Source organism: Camelus bactrianus, chromosome 6 (genome assembly GCF_048773025.1).
Source record: "Camelus bactrianus isolate YW-2024 breed Bactrian camel chromosome 6, ASM4877302v1, whole genome shotgun sequence".
Lineage (NCBI taxonomy): Eukaryota > Metazoa > Chordata > Mammalia > Artiodactyla > Camelidae > Camelus > Camelus bactrianus.
Window position 1 is genome coordinate 71,513,068 of NC_133544.1, and position 22,179 is coordinate 71,535,246.

Here is a 22,179-nt window from a genome sequence, read left to right on the forward strand (position 1 = left end):
GAAGACAGTATGGAGAGTCTTCAAAATACTAAAGATAGACTTAACCTAGGATCCAGCAATCCCACTCCTGGCCATATATCTGGAAGGAACTCTAATTTGAAAAGATACATGCATCCCAATGTTCATAGCAGCACTATTTACAATAGCCAAGAAATGGAAACAATCTAAATGTCCAGCAACAGATGACTGGATAAAGCTGTGGTATATACATACAATGGAATACTACTCAGCCATAAAAAAGAATAAAATAATGCCATTTGCAGCAACATGGATGGACCTGGAGACTGTCATAACAAGTGACATAAGTCAGAGAGAAAAAGAAAAATACCATATGATATCACTTATATGTGGAATCAAAAAAAAAAGAAAGACACAAATGAACTTATTTACAAAACAGAAACAGACTCACAGACATGGAAAACAAACTTATGGTTACCAGGGGGAAAAAGGAGTGAGAAGAGATAAAATGGGACTTCAAGATTTGCAGATACTAACTACTATATATAAGATATACAGGGTTCTTCTATATAGCACAAGGAACTATATTCAATATCTGGTAGTAATTTATAATGAAAATGAAAAAGAATATTTTATATGTATACATATACATACATATATATACACATATATATATATATATATATATATATATATATATATATATATATATCCATGTTAAAAATAAATAAATAAAAATATCAAGTAACCAGGAATAAATATCTTTTTAGATAGATGCCAGATCCAAAGAGGAAAATTTTTTAAATTTTACTGGGATTCATTAAAGAATACCTAAAGAAATTGAGACATACACAAGGGTCATAACTAGGAAGACCTAATATCATAAAGATGACATTCTCTGCAAATTGACCAAAAATTCAATATGATGCTAATCAAAATCTTAAGAAGGTTCTTCATGGATCTTTAGAAGCTGATTTTAAAATTCGTATGGAAGGACAAACAGCTAAGAACAGTTAAGACACTTCGGAAACAGAAGAGCGAGGTGGGGAGTTGTGCCCTATCCAAGGTTAGGACTTCTTCTGAAGCTAACTGATTAGGAGAATATGACTCCTGGCAGGGATGACTATATTGATCTATGGAATAGAAGAGTGCTCAGGAAAAAAAAAAAGTCCCATACACATATGTAACTTTAACATATGACAGAGATGGTGAATTACATGATAAAAATGAAAAGTGAACCTATGTTTCACATCAAAAAAAAAAAAAAAATCCAGATGGATTTGAACTAAAAATATCAGAAGCAAACATTTTTAAATTTTAGTGGAAAATATTTTTAATTCTTTCTGATCTTGATAGGAAAGGTTATCTTTAAAAGACACAAAACTGTTCAGTATAAAATATTAATAAATTTGACTCTGTTAAAAGCAAGGACATCTCATCACTAAAAATTATCTTAGAAAAAGTGAAAAAACAAGTTACAAACTAGGAGAGGATCTCTCCCATCTATAAAATCACCAAAGGATTAGTATCAAGAATATTTTAAAAATTCCTATAATAATGAGAAAAGTTCAATCAATCCAATTTTTAAAACTAGGAAAAAGATATGAACAGGCATTTTGCAAAAGAAGGAATACATATGGCAATATGTATTCCAATAAACATTTAACCTTAATACTGATCAGAGAAATGCAAATGAAGACCATTACAACTCACATAATGAGCAAAAATGTAAAAGTCTGATAAAACCAAGTGTTTAGAGAGAATAAGGAAGAACAAGATTTCTTAAGTATTGCTGGTAGGAATGTAAACTGGTACAACTACTTTAGGTGGCACTATTGCATTATCTTGTAAAGCTGAACCTTCAGATATGTTATAACTCAGGAATTCCACTCCAAAGTAGTAAAAACTAAAGGAATTCTTACACCTGTATAGCAGATGATACATACAAGAATGTTCATGGCAACAGCTTTCATAATAAAAATGTCTAGAAATAACCCAAATGTCTATTCAGAAGAATATGTGTAAATAAATTTAGGTGCATTCCCACTATGGAATGTTACACAGCCATCAAAAAGAGTGCACTACTGATGTATGCAAAAATATAGATAGATTTGGCAACATAATACTGCCTGAAAAATTTAAGTCCCAAAGGATTACTAATACCAAGATAATCATTTATTAACTATTAACTCAAGTGTAAAATATAAGGCTATATTAAACCAGGAATCCAAATAATAATCAAACTGAAACCCCTATCTCTCTAAAAACTTGTCCTAAAAGTACAAATCTCCAAAATTTCCTTGGTGTAATATGCAATCTATTTCACTTATTTCATTTGCTAAATAAAATTATGTACGTTATGAAGATCAAATGAAATACAAATGGATAAAAGTAAGTGTACAGTGGTAAATGTTATACCATCTCTTATTATTTATGAAAAATAGTTTGCTTGCTCATTTAAGGATGAAGATCATACGCTCAATCATAAAGACAGTCTTGGAGAATTTCAGTGGACCAGAAAAATATTAGGCATAATTATTGTGAAAAGTTATGTTCTGGAAAACAGCTCAGTCACATGATTTCTCTTGCCACAATTGGTATATTGTTCATCTGTAACCTTTTTTGAGTGAATGAGGAAGGCCATACATTTGCTCACAGATCAGTTTGGAGCCCAGTAAGGAAATCTCTTTAGCTCCTGAGTTAGAAGCCAGAGGAACCTGGCAGTCTTGACATGTGGGAAACCTATCTAGCAGTGAATAGAATAATTATTCCCAAGGACTGGGTGTTCTGGACATGGGAATGCAGCTCAGTGCTCCATGAAAACCACATTTGGACTCCCAACTCTCAGATAACACTAAAAACGTTGGTGGGGGGTTCCCTTCTTAATGTCACTAGTCTATTCTAATGACAAGTAATTGCCTTTGATTGCCAGATATTTAATATACTAGTTACATGAATACAACCAGTCAACCTACTGTCCTGAAAATTGGGAAATCTGCCATTTCTGTCCTGAATTGTTATGGCAGTGCTTAAAAAGTACTGGAGAATCTTCAAATTAAATATAATAGCATTACCATGAGTTTTCACTACTAGAAGTATTTTGGTTCCATTTTTACATGCCTTATCCATATTTATAAAGAACACATAAAATAAGGGTGTTTCTTCTTTGAAAAGGAGAACAAAATCATGGTAGGATAGTTTTAAGCAATATGAGTTCTTCATCAACTGTTTCAAGTATCAGAATAGTGTTCTATTTGTCAGTGGTAGAACGTATCAAGACACTGGGAGACAAGGTAGGAAAGACTTCATAAAACTTTGGAAATGAGAACACAATACAAATGTGGGCAAATGCCTTGTTACAGAAATGAGGCTACTGAAATGCATTAGGTTTTCTAAATCACTAATGTCAAAAATTATTAGGTACATGATTCACAATATGCAATAATCAAAACACAAATATTTTATTTCCTATAAAGTATTCCATAATGCCCTAATTTCAAAAGGACACATATACACATTTCAAAACTACTTGCATATGTTGATAATGTTAGTGACATGTAAATTAATGCAACCTCTCTGGAGAGCACAGACTTGAACTTAATCATACATATGTCTGTCCCCTAACTAGACTGTGAGTTGACAGTAGGGGTTGTCTTATTCACTGCTGTATCTCGAGGGCACAATACAATACTGGTGCTTAGAAAAAAAACAACTTTTTTTTGTAGCAATGGACTTACAGAGATTTAACTCATGTAGAAAACACAGGATTGTCACCAAAGTTAGTTGCATAGAAAATATTTTTTGATTGAATGAATGAACTTGGCATTATGTATCAAGAGCTTTTAAAATTTTTTCATGCCCCTTTAAACTAGTAACTCTTTCCTAGAAATTCATCCAAAGGAAATCATCAGAGATACAAAGATAAATATACAAGGATGTTTGTTGCAGCATTTTTTCTAATAGCACAAAATCTAAATGTTCAACAAGGGAATTGATAAAATGTGGTATGTCACAAAGTGTAATAAGTACTAGTCAGTTATTTAAAAGCACATTCACAAACTATAATTATGAGGGTTATTTTCACAGTATAACATTATTTATACAATGTAAGTATATATATACAAATATTAGACACATACATATGCCTCAACTCTAATTTACTACATAGGTATGCATGAGTAATTTGTATACATAGAAAAAAACTTGTAGAAAGAAAATACATTGAAATGTTAAAAGTAGTTAACATATTTTGCTAATAAATAAAACAGCAATTAATATATTTAAAAGCTTATAAAAATAACTAAAATTATTCTTTATAAATGCAGTATAAATGTATTTAGTTAATAATAAACATTCTTTTCATGTGTGTGTCCTACCTGTAAGCTATCCAACAACCACACAAAAAAAGCATTTGGTATTTAGTCTTATAAGTCAGAAACGAGACATTCATAAAGAAGAGGAAAATATGTAAATACAGTTTAAACACCACAAAAGCAACTCCACCAAAATGAGCACATGCTTTAAAAATAGTCGGGCAAATAAAATATCTCATCGGAAAAGTAAACATTAGCAAATATTTTGTTTAATATATAGAAGCATTCATATTTAGAGTAATGATAACAGGGAAATACACTTTACAAAAATAGTCTAAAAACTTAAAATAATAAATACAGTTGCTTCCAAATTTTGCTTCTAAAAATAAAATTCTGCTACCAATTATTAATAAAGGAGTGGGATTTTCCTTCTCTAATGCTGTTTTACGTTATCACTATGTAAAGTCAATGACTGTTATCAGAATTCCGTACTCATCCAGTGGAAACACTGCATCCCTACAGGAAGGGAACCTGAAATCATGGCGCCCGAGTCTGCCTCCCTGTATAATCTGTCCACACTAAGCCATAAAAGCTAATAAAATTAAACAGTAGAAACCAGATTCACTGATAGACTGGCCAAAAGGCTGTTAGGTTTTCCAATTCTTTGGGTATTGTTTTATTGTTGCCTTTTTTTTTTTTTTTTTTTTTTAATCTAGGATAAGTCCCACTGTAAAGGTCTCAATACAGAATTCAAAAGTGAGGGTGGATCTTGTCTGGGTGTTAGGCTATTCATATGCACAGGATCAACCTTCAGCTGACTTTATTAAGCTGTTAAATGTCTTTGAATCAGTTTTTCTCCTGGTTCATTAAAACAAGCTAAATAGACTTCCATAAAATTTTAGGCAGTTCTATACTCAGACAAGCAACACTAGGTTTTTAAGAAAGATGGAGAATAGTTCAGGATAATTACCAAGAAGTCCAAAGTAGGCTAGAAGCTAAGCAATCAAGAACCCTGGATACCTTAAATCCCACTTTGGAAACCAAACAGATGTGGACAAATATTGTGAGTCCGTGTACATTTTTCTGAACTTTTGCCCCAGCAAACGGACATGGGGAGAAGAATGCTGCCCTAAGGAACACCCAAATTTTGGTCATATTCTCAGCTACTATTTAGCTAAGATAATCACAAAGTCTAATCTAAAAATAAGAGTTATGCTATATCAGAAATGACAGAGAACTTGGTATAAAGATAACCTAATCAAACAGGAGATTTTACCACCACATGCAAGAATATCACAGATACCAACAGAAACATTTATGTTAAAGCATGTTAATCATAGTCAATGCTAAGAAATAATAACCTATTAAGGGGGGAAAATCCAACAACATCATCACAGACAATGTTATCACGGATGTTTCCCTGACTACACAATTTTCCATTTGTCACAGGTACAAATTTTAACATTAATATTAACGTAATATATGTATTAGTAGTAATGTTAATGAAATTACCACAAGGTACCAAAGCTATTATTTATAATAAACCTTAAGCTTTTCCAAGTCTGAATCTCTCAACATTCATCTGTATGTTTATAATCATGTAACTGAAGTTTATACCATTTGAACCTGAAGTAGTGAAACTCTTGAGCAAGTTCCCACTCGACTAATTTCAATGAATAAAATGTACCTCTTTAAACACAGAACTGGGCAAATGTTAAGAACAAGGCCCAGAATTGTAGATATTAGAGAGGTCTTGAAGCAGAAAAAAGTTATTTTAGAATAAAAAGAAATAGTTCTTTATACAAAAAGTAACAAACACCTAGCAATCACTATTCCAAAGAATCAGTAAAAGATAAAAATATAAACAAGTTTACAATGGTGTTTGAAAAATGCATACATAATAAAGCAGGAGTCAGTTCTTAAAGAGAACATATTCAGAACACCTGCTTTACCTCAGAGACAACAGCTCAGAGCTGCCATGACAGGGACTGTGAGGTGCCTCTTAATGTCTGTTCTCCTCTGATGTGGTATCAATATTTTCAGTTGGCCATGTGGCCTCTTAGCTAAAAACTCATTTCCCAGCCTCCTTTGTTGCCAGGTATGACCATATAACTAAGTGTTGGCCAACAGAATGCGAGTGCATATGCTGTATGCAATTTCTTGGTCAAGATCTTCTCTTTGGCTGGAATATAGTTGAGATGGTCAGCCCTATAGCAGCCATCTTAGAACATGAGATGGAAGATATGGTGGTCTCTATCTGAATGTTCCACATCCATGGATTCAACCAATGCAGAACCCATGGATATGGAGGGCTGACTATACTATGCCATTTTATATAAGGGACTTGAGTATCCACGGATTTTGGTATTCATGGCAGGGTGGTCCTGGAACCAATCCCCCCATGGATACCGAGGGATGGCTGTATATGAGCATCAAGATACAAAGAATTTGGGTCCTTGGTGACTGTGGAACCACAGTCAGCCCTGGACATTCACCTAGACATAAATATGGGAGAGAAATAAACTTCTATCTTATTTGTACCATGATTAGAATTTCTCTATTAAACAATCAATCATTAGTCAAAATAATACAGCAACTAACATTTATTTAGCCTTTATCATGTGCCAGACACTGTGCTAAGTGCTTTATATACAATCTCTCATTTGCTCAAAACAACAACATTAGAACAATTACTACTGTCCTCAGAAAACCAGGCCTTATAGAGGAGAGGTAACTTACGTGGAGTCACTCAGTTATCAGAGTTTGAACACAGGCCTATCTGCTGCTGATGCCACGGTCATGTTGTGAACCACCACCCTCTAAACCACCACCTTAAATTCCATTTGCCTGGTGTGGAGACCAACCATGACCCCCCCAGAGCAGTCTAAGGATACTGAGTTGTATAACCCTCTGGTTTGCCTGATACATCTTCAAGACTATGAAGAAGAGGAAGGGAAGAGTAGGAAGGAGAGGAGGAGCAGCAGCAGTGACAGGAGGAGAAGGAGAAAGAGAAGAAGAAGGGGGAGGAAGAGGAAGAGGAAGAGGAGGACAAGGAGGATGGAGGAAGGAGGAGCTTCCTAGCAGACAGGCAAAAGGAGCTCAGAATGTCGAGCAGACGATAGAAATGAAACTATTAGAGGGAAACAACTGATTCTGGGACAAGAATCTTCTTAGATGCTTTCTCTGATGAGACCACAGAAGAAAGGTACTTTTTTACATAATGAATTGCATCTCCAAATACAGACCTTGGGGCCCAATTTCAAGTACAAAAGTTTAATAATCTTAAAGCCAAAATTTGAATAACTTCAAGCTGAAAGACATACATATTATATAGAAGCCAAAAGAAAATGGTCTCAACGTAGTTGCTGAACTAGTTTCCAACCACCTTCTCCTTTATATAAATGATAGATTGTAATTTACATTCCATAATTTACTTTCTTCACAGATACAAATACCCTAAATATTAGTGACCCATTTTAAAATATGCAGCACTAAAATCATTATGGTCTGACATTTTTATATACTTATAAAACATATTTTGTTCCAAATGTTTTTATTAGAAGACATGTGGCCTGCTGAAAACCAAAACCTACATATTTTACTTTGAAAAAAGGGGGGCTGCTGGAAATATAAAACCCCACACATTTGCTTTTCACACTGCTTGGGAACTAAAACGTATAATGTGAACTTGACATCTATTAATGGTTTGCCCAAAGAAACTGAGACTATGTTTTAACAGAAAGCAGCACTCTGAGCTCATGCCACAACCCCTGGCATTCTCACTGCTGCCCAGGAAGGGGTCCGGTGGGGAGGCCAGGCAAGCAGAGGCTCCCCGGATTAGGGCTTCCTTTGACAAGGATCTCTGCACCGGGGAGTCTCCAGACTCACGAATACAGAAACAAATTCTTTGGAATTTAGCTCCTGGGGAGGCAATCAAATTATGTTAACCACATGCAAACATTTATATTACACTCTGGTTGTTTCCATGACCTTTCAGAATAAATTGTCCTTTATAGTCAGATCTCAGAGGACTACATATTACAAGACATCCAGATTGTTTTCTTGCATCATGAAAGGACAAAATTCACGAAAACAACAATTTAGTATCATTTAAATTTTAATACTCTAATCACAGGTGTGTTTATATATAAGTAAATGTTTGCTTCTTAACAAACAACTGATCCCCAAACTCTCCTGCTATAAATTAAATATGCCAAGCACAAATGAGGGAAGGAGATGCCTAGAAGCGGCCAACAGATAAAAGTTCCTGGCACAGCAGAGGCAAGGAAAGAGAACAAAACTAACCATATGTACATAGAAGAGGGCAGAGGCAGAGTATACAAGCAGCAGAGGCATGACTGCTCTCTGAGTGGGTTCTTGGGGAGCAGGTCAGCAGAAGTTGATGGGAGTGGTTACCAGCCCAAATAGCCAAGTGATTTCCAGTGTACTGACCCAAGCACAAGTCTATACATTCTCTGCTAGTTGATCCCTTATTACACATCTCCAGGTGGAACTTCAAAACTTGACATGAACAACAACCAAGTGGGGTTTATCATGGGAATGCAAGGTTACGTCAACATGCAAAATCAACCAATGCAATCTACCAGATTAGTAGTCTACTGGGAAAATAATCACCGTCGTCGTCGTCATCATCATCATCATCATCATCATCATTATCATCATCATAATCATCATCACGTCAATTGGTGCAGAAAAGCATTTGACAAAATTTAACATCCATTCCTAATTTAAAACTCTCAGCAAAGTAGGAATAGAACAGAACTTCTTCAACATGATAAAACCTGCAGCTAAAATCATACCTAATGGTAAAAGACTGAATACTTTCCTTCCAAAATTAAAAACAAAGCAGAAATGTCCACTCTCACTATCATTATTCAACACTGTCCTGGAAGTTCTAGTCAGTGTAAGAAAAAAGGCAAGAAAAAGAAATAAAAGGCATACAGATTAGAAATTTAAAAATACAACTATTCCTATTTACAGACAAGATAATTGGATATGGAGAAAGTCCCATGGTATCAGGAAGGGGGGGAAAAAAAACTCCTGAAACTAAGTGGTTTTAGTGGATGAAAGTTCACTGGATAAAAGCCAACACACAAACATTAATCATATTTCTATATATACTACTAGTGTACAATTAGAAATGAAAAAAACATACCATTTATAATAGTTCCAAAAAATGAAATGCTTAAGTATAAATCTTAAAATGTATGTATAGGATCTACATACTGAAAACTACAAAATGCTGCTGCAAAATATCAAAGACCTAAATAAATAGAAAGGTGTACCATGTTGATGGATTGGAAGATTCAACATAATAAAGATGTCAGTTCTCACTAAACTTATCTATAGTTTTGTACAACCTCAATCAAAATCCCAGAATGATTTTCTATACATGTAGACAAGCTAATTCTAAAATTTATATGAAAAGACAAAAGAACTAGGATAGCTAAAATAATTTTGACAAAAGAAAAAGTTGGAGAAGTCACAAGACCTGATTTAAAGATTTACTATAAAGCTATAGTAATTAAGACAGTGCACTAACAGCAAAGGGATAGACAACTAGATCAACAGAACAGAATAATGAGTCCAGTAATAGATCCACACATATAAGGCCAAGTTATTTTTGAAAAAGGTGTAAAAACAATTCAATGAATAAAGAACAGTCCTCAACAAATGGTGTTGGAACCAATGGACATCCATATGCAAAAACAAAAGAACCTTGACCTAAACATTATACTTCTAAGAAAATTAATTCAAAATGGATCACATATCTAGTGACAAAATGTAAAACTATAAATGTTTTAAAAGAAACTCTTTATGGCCAAGGGTTAGGCTAAGATTTCTAGACATGATACCAAACGGAAACAATGACAAACTGCCTCAAAATTAAAATTTTCTGCTCTGCAAAAGACACTGTTAAGAGAATGAAAAGACAAACCACAGACTAGAAGAAAATGTTTTACAAAAAGATAAAAATCAGTCCTCTATCTGATACAGGACTTGTAAACAGAATATTTAAAGAACTCTCAAATCTCAACAAGAAGAAAATAAATAGCCCAATTTTTAAAAAATGGAAAAAAGACAGACACTTCACCAAAGAGGTTGTATACATGGCAAATAGGCTCATGAAAATACATTCAACATCATTAGCCACAGGAAAATGCAAATAATACAACAATGACACCTACTAGAATGGCTAACATTTTTAAAATATTTTATTTATTATTGTATTTTTTACTTTATTTTGTTTAATTTGAGGGGAAGAGGTAATTCGGTTTATTTATTTTTTTAGAGGAGGTGCTGGGGACTGAACCCAGGGCCTTGTGCATGCTAAGCATGTGCTCTACCACTTGAGCTATACCCTCCCCCTTAGAATGGCTAACATTTTAAATTCTAACAATGCCAAGTGCTGACAAGACTATGGGACAATTAAAATTCTCATATATTTCTGGAAGGAAATGCAAAACGTACAGCCACTGTGGAAAACAGAGGTTTGTAGTTTCTTCTAAAGGCAAACATATACTTACCATACAACCCAGCAATTCACTTTTGAACATCTATGTCAGAGAAATGAAATTATGTTCACACAAAAACCTGGATATGAAGTTTATAACAGTTCTATTCATAATTACCAAAAATTGGAAATAGCCCAAATATCCTTCAAAGTGTGAATGGATAAACTAGGGTACATTCATACAATGGAATACTATTCGCTGTACTTCGTACAATGGAAAATAGCAATAAAAGGGAAAGGACTATTGACACATGCAACTTGAATGAACTTCAAAGGCATGATACTGAGAGAAATAAACCAGACACAAGAGTACATACTGTACCATTCCATGTATATGGTGTTCCCTTATGGATGCAGGAAGAGTGTAACTATAAAGGGATAGCATGGAAAGTTTGGGGACGCAATGGAACTGTTATGTATTCTTACATGTGTTAAAATTCATAGAACTTTACACAAAGAAATCCATTTCTCTGTATGTTAATTTAATTTTTTTAATTTCAAATATCTTTGAGATAACTTAATATTAAGGAATTAACCACATCCCACTCACTAAGTTTTGCTAATTTCCAAAGAAAGTACACCTACTTCCCAAGCATTTCATCTGAGAGAAGTACTTAGCTAGATGTCAAATCTCTGGAGAAGTCTTTTCCAGTCTGCTGGCTTAATTAAGTTCTGTTTCTAAAAACCTCAGATCAATTAGAGGACTCAGACAGACAATTTGGCTCCAAGCTTGTCTCCATACCGCCTCTTGCTAGGACCTGAAGAACACAGACTCCATCATACGTATTTTTGTATTCTTCTCAACAAATAACCTCTAGCACAGTGTTGGGGGTGCAGTAGACATTTTACAATCTAAATGCCTGGTGTGTTATCTAGGCTATCTTTTCAAATTCAGAGAGTATCTTTAGGGAAGGTTTTTAGCCAAAGTTCTGGTGTTCTGAAGAACTCTCCTGTAGTTTCTTTCACATTTTATTTCATTCCACTATGGAAATTTCCTTGACAAAAAAACTGCTCATGTGTAATAAAGACAAAATGTTAGTCACCTAATCAGACGTTAAGATTCTTTATGCAAATACTGCTCCAACTGGATACCAAAAGAATTCTAATAGAGTAAAAATCAAATGTATTTTATACCCCAATGGAAGTCCTTTACTACAAACCACTTCCACCCAACCTCTGTCTCCCTCCCCCCATCAAACACACACACAGAGGAACCTTCAAAGATTCCTTGTCACTGAGGAGATTAAGTATACAGTGCCCTCTGGGAATTTTGATCATTCTTAAGATCTCTATCACTAACAATTTGTTTTGAAAAACCTCAATATTTGACACAATTCTGGATTACATGTGGTTGAAGGGTAAAGAAAATAAATTATTATAGTCAGTTGTCTGTGGTTATCTTCCTAATGAGGTGTGTGCTTGCTGAACATAGCTCATCTGAAAAAAAAAATCTAAAAGATGAGTTTTCCCATTGATCTTTTTCTTCTATGGTATTCTTCTAAAGAGAGATTAATCTTAAAAGAACAAGAAAGAAGTTTAATGAAATGCCACTGCACCTGGCCATGATCCAGACTTTGGTTAGATCCTACAAAACACTCCAGGCACTCAATGTGGCTTCTGTATATTCACATGGGAGATCATTTCAGTGAAATGGTAAATAATCACTAAGCTTTGATTTTCAAGTATAACTCAAATCTTTGCTGATATAATTAGCTAAAAACAGCAAAGATGATAACAAAAACCATCCAGTTAATAAAACTAATTTTAAATAATGAATTTGGAGCAGGATGATTTTAGTGATCATCAAACAGAGGTTAAAACATTATCCTATCAATGACAATATGCTAATCGATTTACCACTTATATCTTAAAGGGATTCTCCAGGAAACCCCAACATACCGGCAACCCACCACTAACATCCAGTCACCACTGGCAAGAAAGAGAACACAGACATGTGATGTGACCACTAGGTGGCACCTCCACACCATTTCTTTCATCTCAAAATCTTATTTCCTCCTCTACTATGGTTTTCCCAAAATATTAGCAGTGCAAAATACAAACATAGGTGCCTCCCTTTAACAAAGAAAACAAGCAAATAAAAGCAAATTAGAAAACACATTTTTAATTTTAAAAAATGCTTCCTGTAACTTTCTACATATAATGCTTTGGTTTATAGTCATCAAAGAATATCTCACCAAATTGTAATTATAAATTAGTATTCTGTAGCCTTCTCTCTTTGGTAATGTATCATTCCAAAATCACAATATAGCATTGGGAAGAATTTCTTTTCTTTTTTTGTCATAAATATCTTCTAAATGCATGTAACAGGAATCCTTTTTGCCCCACCCCCTGCCCCCATATAAGGTAGTTAACATAAAAGGCTGTGTTTAACTGAAAAAAATAATAGTAATAATAAATACTGACCTCTAATACTTCTCGAATCCTAATCAAAGATGGTAAATGTTAAGTAATCCTGCCCACAGGGCAGAGTGTATATAATCTCCTTATCTGTTTTAAATAAACAGTGTTGAAGTTTTTAAAGAGTTTTTAAGACAAGTTTAGGCTATGACCTTGAAGCATTCTCAAATAATCAGCAAATTTCCCAAAGCTTGGGTGGCATCATTAGATTGAAAGGGAAAGTATGAGTAATGAGCATTTTGTTTATTTGGAATTTTTAAATTTGTCTCGTTGTTGGTAGGGGCAGGGTCATGGGGCAGGTAGTTCTGCCTATTTATTTGTATTTACTTGCAAAATATCACCATTTCAGATGGCTACCAACAGGCTGGGTCCCAAGTAAAATTTAAAAGTATGTGTGGTTTCTCCTTGGCAGCCTCAGTCTCCCCACTGCCTTCCCAATCTGTTTTCTTCCCTGCTTTACAGCCTCTTGCTCAATAACATATCCTGATTTTGACACTCAATACTCTCTTTTCTCTCGAAACCAACAAAAGCAAGGGTCTAGAAGCAGCCATTTCCTTTCTAAGGTAAATATGTGCTAGTCACTTGGCAGAGTTGATCCCTCCCTCCAACTTGGTCCTCTGACACTTTGTTGTCTGTCTCCACTTCAATCCTTAATGCCTCACCTTGTAACTGTCTACAAGCGGGTCTCATCCACCAGGCTAAAGGTCTGTCAAGAAAGACCAGGTCTTAATCTGTATCCCCAGAACCTACTATGATGTTTATAATCACTAAGTCCTTAAGAAATGCTTGTTTAATGAATGTATCCTCTTGCCTTTCTAGTTGTAGAAAGAAAGCCTTTACCTCCCTTTAGTGTAAGAGTTTTTTTTATTTTAGTGTTCAAAAATAAGCTTTTATGTACATGTACATGTATATGAGCATTTTCCTAGGCAAAAAGGTTCACAGCTTTAATTAAACTCTTAAAGGGATCTCTAACCATAAAAATTTGGAACCAAACCATGCTAAACGACTTCAGGTATAAGGAATCAGAAAGGGGCCTTCTAAGCATCCCCAGAACCATTTCACTAGGCAGCTACCTACTCTGCTTATAGGTAATGTCTCCTGAGTACCAAGTAAACAAACTGGTCCTTACTAAGAAAACCAGGCTAGTCTGTTCCAAGGTTGTTGCAACCAGATGTATTCATAAAATAATTACTTTAAAGAAACCACAACTACAGCGAGAAGATAATAATTAGAATACATATCCAGTAAACTCTCTCATCAGAAAGATAAAGCCATACTTATGTCAAATTAATATATTTATAGTAATAATAAAAAGATTAGTTACTTGAATGTCCAAACAAATGGTGCAAGTCCTTCCAGAGGAAATATTGGAAATAAATGGAGAATCATTTGAGTGCATTATCATTTTATTTCCTTCATTTATTACTTTTCTTCTTCCCTTATGGATTTTCTTAAATCATTCATTTCTCATTTTGAAAATATACTCTCCATTCTCCCTTTAACCAACATCTAAACCATCAGTCCAAACCTGTATTATATATACGTAGGAGGCCCACACCTATGTATTACTCTTTCAGAGTTGGATTCAGATGGTTGGAGTGGAGTTTTTCTTATGAGTTAAAAAATCCTGCCTTGGCCAATCTAAGAGATCCTTGAGGAAGTTACTGTGTGCAAAGAGCACAATTAATGTTATCTGAGATTTGAATGGATCCATGAAAAAGGCCTTTTTCCAACCAGAACAGAGTGCAAGCCTGTTCTATGATTCTGGCATGCCCAAATCCCAGCCCCAGAGGAGTTTACCACTGCTTGGGGACAAAAGGACATGTTCTTCAGCAGGGGAGAAAAGGGTACCATAGAGCCAGATAAGCAAAGGAGTTACCCAGAGTCCACTGCCACTTATTCCAGGCCACCTCTGGCAAGAGCACAGCCCCTGAATCTACCTGGTTCCCAATGAAAAAGACGGATGAAACAGAGAGAAGGAGGGAGGAGGAGGGACCAGGCCAGGCCTCTTCCTGTTCCAAGAAGTACCCCACACACAACTACAGCCAGCAGAAGAAAGAAAAGCAGCAAACATTCAAACAAGAAAGCTTCAGCCCTAGAAAATGTGGCCCAGTCAGGGTTTCGAAGTAAAATAGCATTCCTCCTCTTTAGGAATGTAGTATCTTGCCCTAGATTGCAAGATGGAGCAGGGAAGAGACCTTGAATTCAGCCTAGAGGGCAAATCTATCTAGCATGATTTCAGAGGTCCTTGGGGAGCTTCTATTCCTACCAAAGACTTAGTCTCCACAGTTATTCTTTATTTCACAATGTTAATAGCATATACTCTTGCCAGGCATGGACTGAGTATCAGGTATATTCATTCTGAAATGAATAAATAAGACACAGTCCCTGTCCGTAGCCTCATGGGAAAAACAGAAGTGGAGGAAAAAGATTCACAAAGGATATGACATTTGCATAGCCTTTAAGGATGAGAAAGTGAAAAATGGGGAAGAATAAAATGTGCTAAGACTCAGTGGCATGAAAAAGCTTTGTATGTTTGGAAAACAGCAAGTAGTTCATAGTGGTGGGTACACTGGGCAGACTGGGGGCTACTGCAAGTGATGGGCTGGTAGCAAGGCTCTGACTAGGGAGTGAAGGTCCAAACATACCCAGCCAAGGAATCCGGATTTTATCTTAAAGGTGACAGGGCCACCATAAGATGTTAAGCAGGAATGTAACATACCATATTTGCATTCTAGAAGGACCATTCTTGCAGCAGTTGGAAATGGCCTGGAGAAACTGGCTATAGGAGGGCCCATTAATGAGGTGAAGCAGAGAAGGAGGATTTGAAAGACATTAAGAAGAGTCCCCTGGCAGGACTCCCTTCAAAATAGTGCGGTAAAGAATATTGTCCCATCTCTCATTTTTCCTATTCTTTGTTTTTGAGATTCCATCAGCCTGTATTATTAGCAGCAATTTCACTATCTCCCTCTAGAAGCTACTCCCCAATCCCTACACCAAACTGTTCAGAACATTCATGGCCTGTCCTGCTTCCAAAAGCCAGATTGAAAGGGAATGGAAAGTCTGATCAGACCAAGATGGGTCCAGCTGTCACCTGAATTTCTAGCTGTTGAGACTTCTAGTAAAGCCACAAAGTTGCCACTTTGGTCCACTGCTGCCATGAACCTTGGTGTTCCAGATACCTGCACAGAGCACAGCAATGCCTCACACAAGGGACCCTGGGGTAGCACTGTTTTACCTCCACTCACATACTCTGTCCAAGGACCAACGCTGTGCCAGGAACTCAAGCTCCCATCAGAACTTCTCCCATGAGCCTCCAAAGACTCCAATGTTAAGCCTGGGTCACCAGTTCAACCTCCTCCTTCCTCCATGCTGAGTTTCCCTTTGGACCCCTTGGAATTCTTTCCTTCCAAAGGACCTTAGCTGGGGCAACATCAATCCATCAGAGAGGCTCTGGCAAAAGCAAGCTGAAAGAGAAAGGGGTGGGGGTCTGTTTCCCTTTCCTCCTGGGATGTTCCTTGGCCCCTGGACTGGCAATCTGCAGTGCATACTAAGGGATGCTAGCTGTGGTCATGGTGTCAGGCCACCATGTTCCTATCACTCTTATTCCAGAACAGTGGTTACTTATTTGCCTTACATTTGCATAATGAATAGGGTCCTTGTCAAGTGTTTAGGAAAGGGTGACTTTCCATGTTCACCTAAGGAGCAAGTGATGCCTGGACATTTCATTCAAGTTAAGAAAGAAAGGAAAAGAGCAAAGAGAAGATGTGAAGTGTCTAGCCTTGTGGAGCACAACTGCCCCTGCCCTGAGTCCCATCAACAGGGCAGCCCCTACACATAGGATGCCCTTGGACAAGTTGGAAAAGGTGCCCTTTTGGGTGGAAGCAACCTCACTGAAGTGCTTGGCCAGTTACTAGAGCCTTCTCTGCAAAGAGAGTCTCTTCCTAATCATGGTGATCATTCTGTAATGCACAGAATATTGAATCACTATGTTGTGCACCAGAAACTAACATAATGTTGTAATGTTGTAAGTCAATTATACTTCAAAAACAAATAAACAATCAAACTCATAGGAAAAATAGATCAGATTTCTAGTTACTAGAGGTGGGGGACTGGATGAAGGTATTTAAAAGGTACAAACTTCCAGTTATAAGATAAAGAAGTACTAGGGATGTAAAGTACAACATGATTAATATAATTAACACATGTTATATATGAAGGTTTTTAAGAGAGTAAATCCTAAGAGTTCTCATCACAAGGAAAATTTTTTTCTTTTTATTTTGTATCTACATGAGATGATGGGTGTTCACTAAATTTACTGTAGTAATCATTTCATGATGTGTGTAAATCAAATCATTGTGCTGCACACCTTAAGCTTATACAGTGCTGGCGTGTCAATTATATCTCAATAAAACTGGAAGAGAGGGAGAGAGAGGTCTCTGCTTCCTCCAGGTGAACTCAGCAGTGTGCTGATAAGCAGGACTCATCAAATGGAGCCCAATGGATTTCAGCCCCTTCTTGTCCCTTAGCCAGTCACCTCTGGGAAGAGCACAGTGACCAAGCAGCACTGCCTGAGATTGCCATGGCTGAATACTCTCCTTTAAGAAGTTCCAGGATGAGTCTCTGACCTTGGTAACTCAAGGTCCTTCCTATCCAGTCTCACCTATTAAAGAGGAGAAATCCCAACGAAGTAAGATAAGAGAGCAGAAAGGATTAATGGGTGCACAGTTTTTTCACAGGCTACAGGGGGTACAGGGTGGGGAGGGGAAAGCTGGACTGGAAGTTGATGTGTCTCCAACTGATGTGATTTCTGACCTAGCCCTCCGCTGAAAAGAGAAAGTCTGAAATTCTCTCACCCACTCTCAACAGCCAGTTCTCAAGAGGACAGTCATCGGACTATTTTCTTTACAATTCTTTAAAGAGACATAAAGCCCTGGGATACATATTTTTTTTAAGCATAGTTGTTATAAGAAACTAGAATAGTCAAAGAGTGAAAAATATGGTTTCTTATTTTATGCTGTCAGTAAAATGCAAAACTTTGCAGAATGTTCACAAGTGGTTCTCTTTAAGTGCTACAAATTATGGTGGTTTTCTACCAAGTCTAATAAAAATTATAAATAAAGAATGCTGGTAGGAAGGATCAGTTCATCAGGAACTTTATAAGTATGTAAGCTTATCAGTCAGTGGCGGGGACCCTCCAGTCAATAAGAGGCATGAGGTGGGAGGAAACAACCCCCAAAGTGAGAAGAGACTTCTAACACCAGCTGTGCTACCAACTGTGTGGCCTGCAGTAACCCCCTCATATGAATCCCTATATTACCCATGTTGAGGGTTATTTAAACACCAAACAAGACAGTTTACATGGGAAATGCTTTGCAACTCTAAACCATTTCTCATCTGTATTATAATTACACCCCTACAAATTGTGTTTGTTAGTTCACATCCCAAATCTACCTAAGCATTAAACACCATTTGACAGATTTTAAAAGGACATTATAAAGTTTTGAATTACACTCTGGCTAGAAGAAAATACAGAGCTCTTTAGAAAAAAACAAAACAAAACATCGTCTACATCTTCGATTCCACATCCTAAAGGGTCTAATCCTATCACATAACACAGCAAAGCCTGTCCTCCTATAAAAGGAAAGTACTAAAACCTTAATTTAAGGACTAGTTACAACTGATTAGAGTAACGATACTTATAATTTAGCATGTGAGAATGTATGCTGAAATATAATTAGTGCCTGTGAATTAAAGCAAGATGGAATTAGGCTAATTCATGGAATGCTGTTGGAGGGGAAGAACCTGGGTTAAAAAAAAAGAGAAAGAGAGAAATAAGAATCCTTCTGTTTGCACAGGAGCTAAGCAGCTTAATGTTCCTCTAATCTATGTGAATGGAAAGAAAGGGGAGGTGGAGCCCTCTCGAGCGAGTGCACAGGACCCCATTCTGCCTGCTTGGCACTGTAGCCCTCACACCCCGTGGGTAGAGGCAGAAGGGGCCGGCCTTTGTGCCCTCCGTTCATTTCCCAGCTTAATTTATATGGTAATTAGAGCTCTGCTGCCAGAAGGGAGAGCATCTGCCAAAAGTAAAGTCCTCACAATAACAAAACTGACATCTGCTGTGATATCGCCAAAGTGCTGAATAAGAAATTTCTTTTATCTCCTTTTGAAGCCATAAAGTACTATGTGTGTTATTACTAGCTGGGAATTTTTAACAGTATTGCACTGACAGCAATTATTTAACACATGCACAAGACAATAGAGTCTCACACCACTTAATAAACCTTTGAGCTCTGTGACTTCCAATGCTCCCACTGGCTGGATTTTATGGTCTAGTAGCTCCTGAACAGTCAAGAACACAAGCCACAAAAAACAGTATGAAAATTATTTGAAACAACCTCTCTTTGTGCCCTTGTAGATCTAGTAAATGAATGAGGTAAGCTCCATGATCATGGGCTAATTAAAAGGTTTGTCTGCCCACTTTATTCTCCACTGCAATAAATCTCTGCAAAGGATTCAAGCTGAGTGCATGGCTGTTGATCTATCCCTACATCTAATTTTTTCAAAATATCTGCCAGAGTAACATGTAAGTATTTTAACAATCCATTTAAGGTAGAGCTGTATTATATTATCATCCTTGGGAAAAAGAATTCATTCCAATATTTGAATACCAACTCCACTAAGCCAGAAACAGTAATGGCATGTACAAAGATCAGACATACTGCCTTCCCATACCTTCTACTTAAGGAGCTAGGATCAAATAATGATGACAGAGCCTAAATATGTTTAAAGAACTCACAGAAAGTCAGGAGATACAGGTTATAGGCAAGTCATGTAAGCCTCATGTCTGGCATCCTCACCTGTAACAACAGAGGTAGTGGTGGCTATACCTACCTCCAACGCTGCCTTGAAGACCTTGTCAAACTGCAGGGACGAGTACTTTGTAAACTAGGATGCACTACAAAGACAAAGGGAATGATGATGCTCTGCAAAAGACGCCAAGCGATCTTTTTGTTTTTCACTCTGATTCAAAGATTTTACTATGTAGCCATCTTGGTCACTGAGGCCTTGTGATCTCACTCCATTTACTACAAGTTATCAGTGGGAGTTCCCTAACACCTTCCCTAGAGGAGTCAGAATATCACATTTTCAAGAATTATGAAATTTGTCTAAATGGAATGTATGGTTAAAAATGGCTGGCTAAAAATCAGCCAGCATTCTAAAACAAAGTGAACTTTTACAAGACACAAATTATATACACAAAATTCTAAAAAACAACATAAGTTTATGCCTTTTACATAATTACATACAAAGTTTAAACTAGACTGTGACCCACTTTTCAAAAATACTTTCAGTCACTAATCAATTACAAATATACCTAATGTGAGTTAGGTACCATAGAAAAACCGTAACAAATTACACAATCTCTTTCCCAAGCCCATTTATTCTCCCATAAATTTGTAGTAGAGATGCCCTGTTGAGGGGTGTACTTTCCCAGCATACAGACTCAGAACAATAGGGTTTCAAAGCTCTCTGTCTTGCTTTCGTGAACACTGTGCTTCTCTCATGCTTGCATATGTCAGCACTTTACCCATTTTCTTAGATTGTATGCAATAGCCATGCCAAGCCCACTATTTTGGCAAGGTTCTAGCTGCCTACCTGGGGTTAGTCTTTGACCCCTACATTAGGACCCTATGCTGGTTGCTGCCTTTGGTGTTCTCTGCTCTCCACGGCTGCCATCCCCATCCGTACCATTGTGGCATCCAGTGCCCAGCTATTTCCCCTCTACTGGTCTCATTCTTCTCCTTCTCGCTGAATAACTCAGGTTCTACTCATAAAGTTTTCTTTCCTCTTTGCTGAAGTATCAGATACCACCTTATGTACTTTATCCTTCAAAATCTTTAAATCATTGCTTATATTCTCCCACCAGCTGTATACTTATTTGTCTTGTATCCTCTATTTAATTTTAAATTCTTAGGACATGTATTTAATATATTACTAGCTCTCATAGTCCAATTTAATTTTACTGTGTTACTTTCATACCCAAAAGTTTAACAGTGGCTAAAAATACCAATTAGTGGGTAGACTTAACAAACTATGAAAAGTTCCATTTTTTTAACAAATATTTCAAACCTTTTTTTGTTCCCCAGTTTTACTGAGATATAATCGACACATAATATTGTGTACATTTTAAGGTATACAATGTGTTCATTGATATATATTTATATGCTGCAAAATGGTTCCAACCTTAGCATTAGCTACTACCTCCATCTTGTCACACAGTTACCACTTCTTTTTAGTATAAGACCATTCAACGTTCAAGACCATGATACAGGCTCAGTTAACAGGTATTTAAAATCTTAACACATTGTTTGAAGAGTTCACTTACTGCTACATAGTGCTTGAGTAACTGGCTCTGAAAATATTCTGAAGGATGATCTCAGACTACTGATGTTGATTATATGTGTTTGCATAGAATATAAAGATAGAGTAAATAAAAATAACAACAGTGTTTGCTAATTCTCAGTTTTTAACATTAAATTAAAATATTAAGAGTAGACTCCCTCAAGAAAAGAAATTATACCCTTCTATGCCTTTACTTGCCACTGCTTATCTAAAATTTAGATCCAAAGACATGTAGCTAAGAAATTAGCAACAAACTTCAAAGCTGGTGACTGGCACTTTAGCAAGAATGTAATTAGGTGGTGATTTCTTTGACACAACTTACTCAAAACATACTCTAGAAAAGATGGAGGGCTTAGACATGAAAGGATATAAGTACTTTTGATGTTATCATTTCAAGAAATACAAAGTAAGTTGCAACAACCCACACAGACTTCTCACAAATGACTCCATATGATAATAAGTTAGAAAAACAGCACCTTGTAAACTTTTTTCATACTGGAAAACAGTGAATAGAATTTAACATTTTGGAAATAGTTAAATCTATAACAT

General features: G+C 36.3%; 1 protein-coding gene across 7 annotated transcripts in view; it reads right to left on the minus strand.

Moving 5' to 3' along the window:
* Positions 1 to 22,179, minus strand: part of FSIP1 (fibrous sheath interacting protein 1) — a 174,699-nt gene that overhangs the window by 77,545 nt on the left and 74,975 nt on the right. The window lies entirely within an intron of this gene.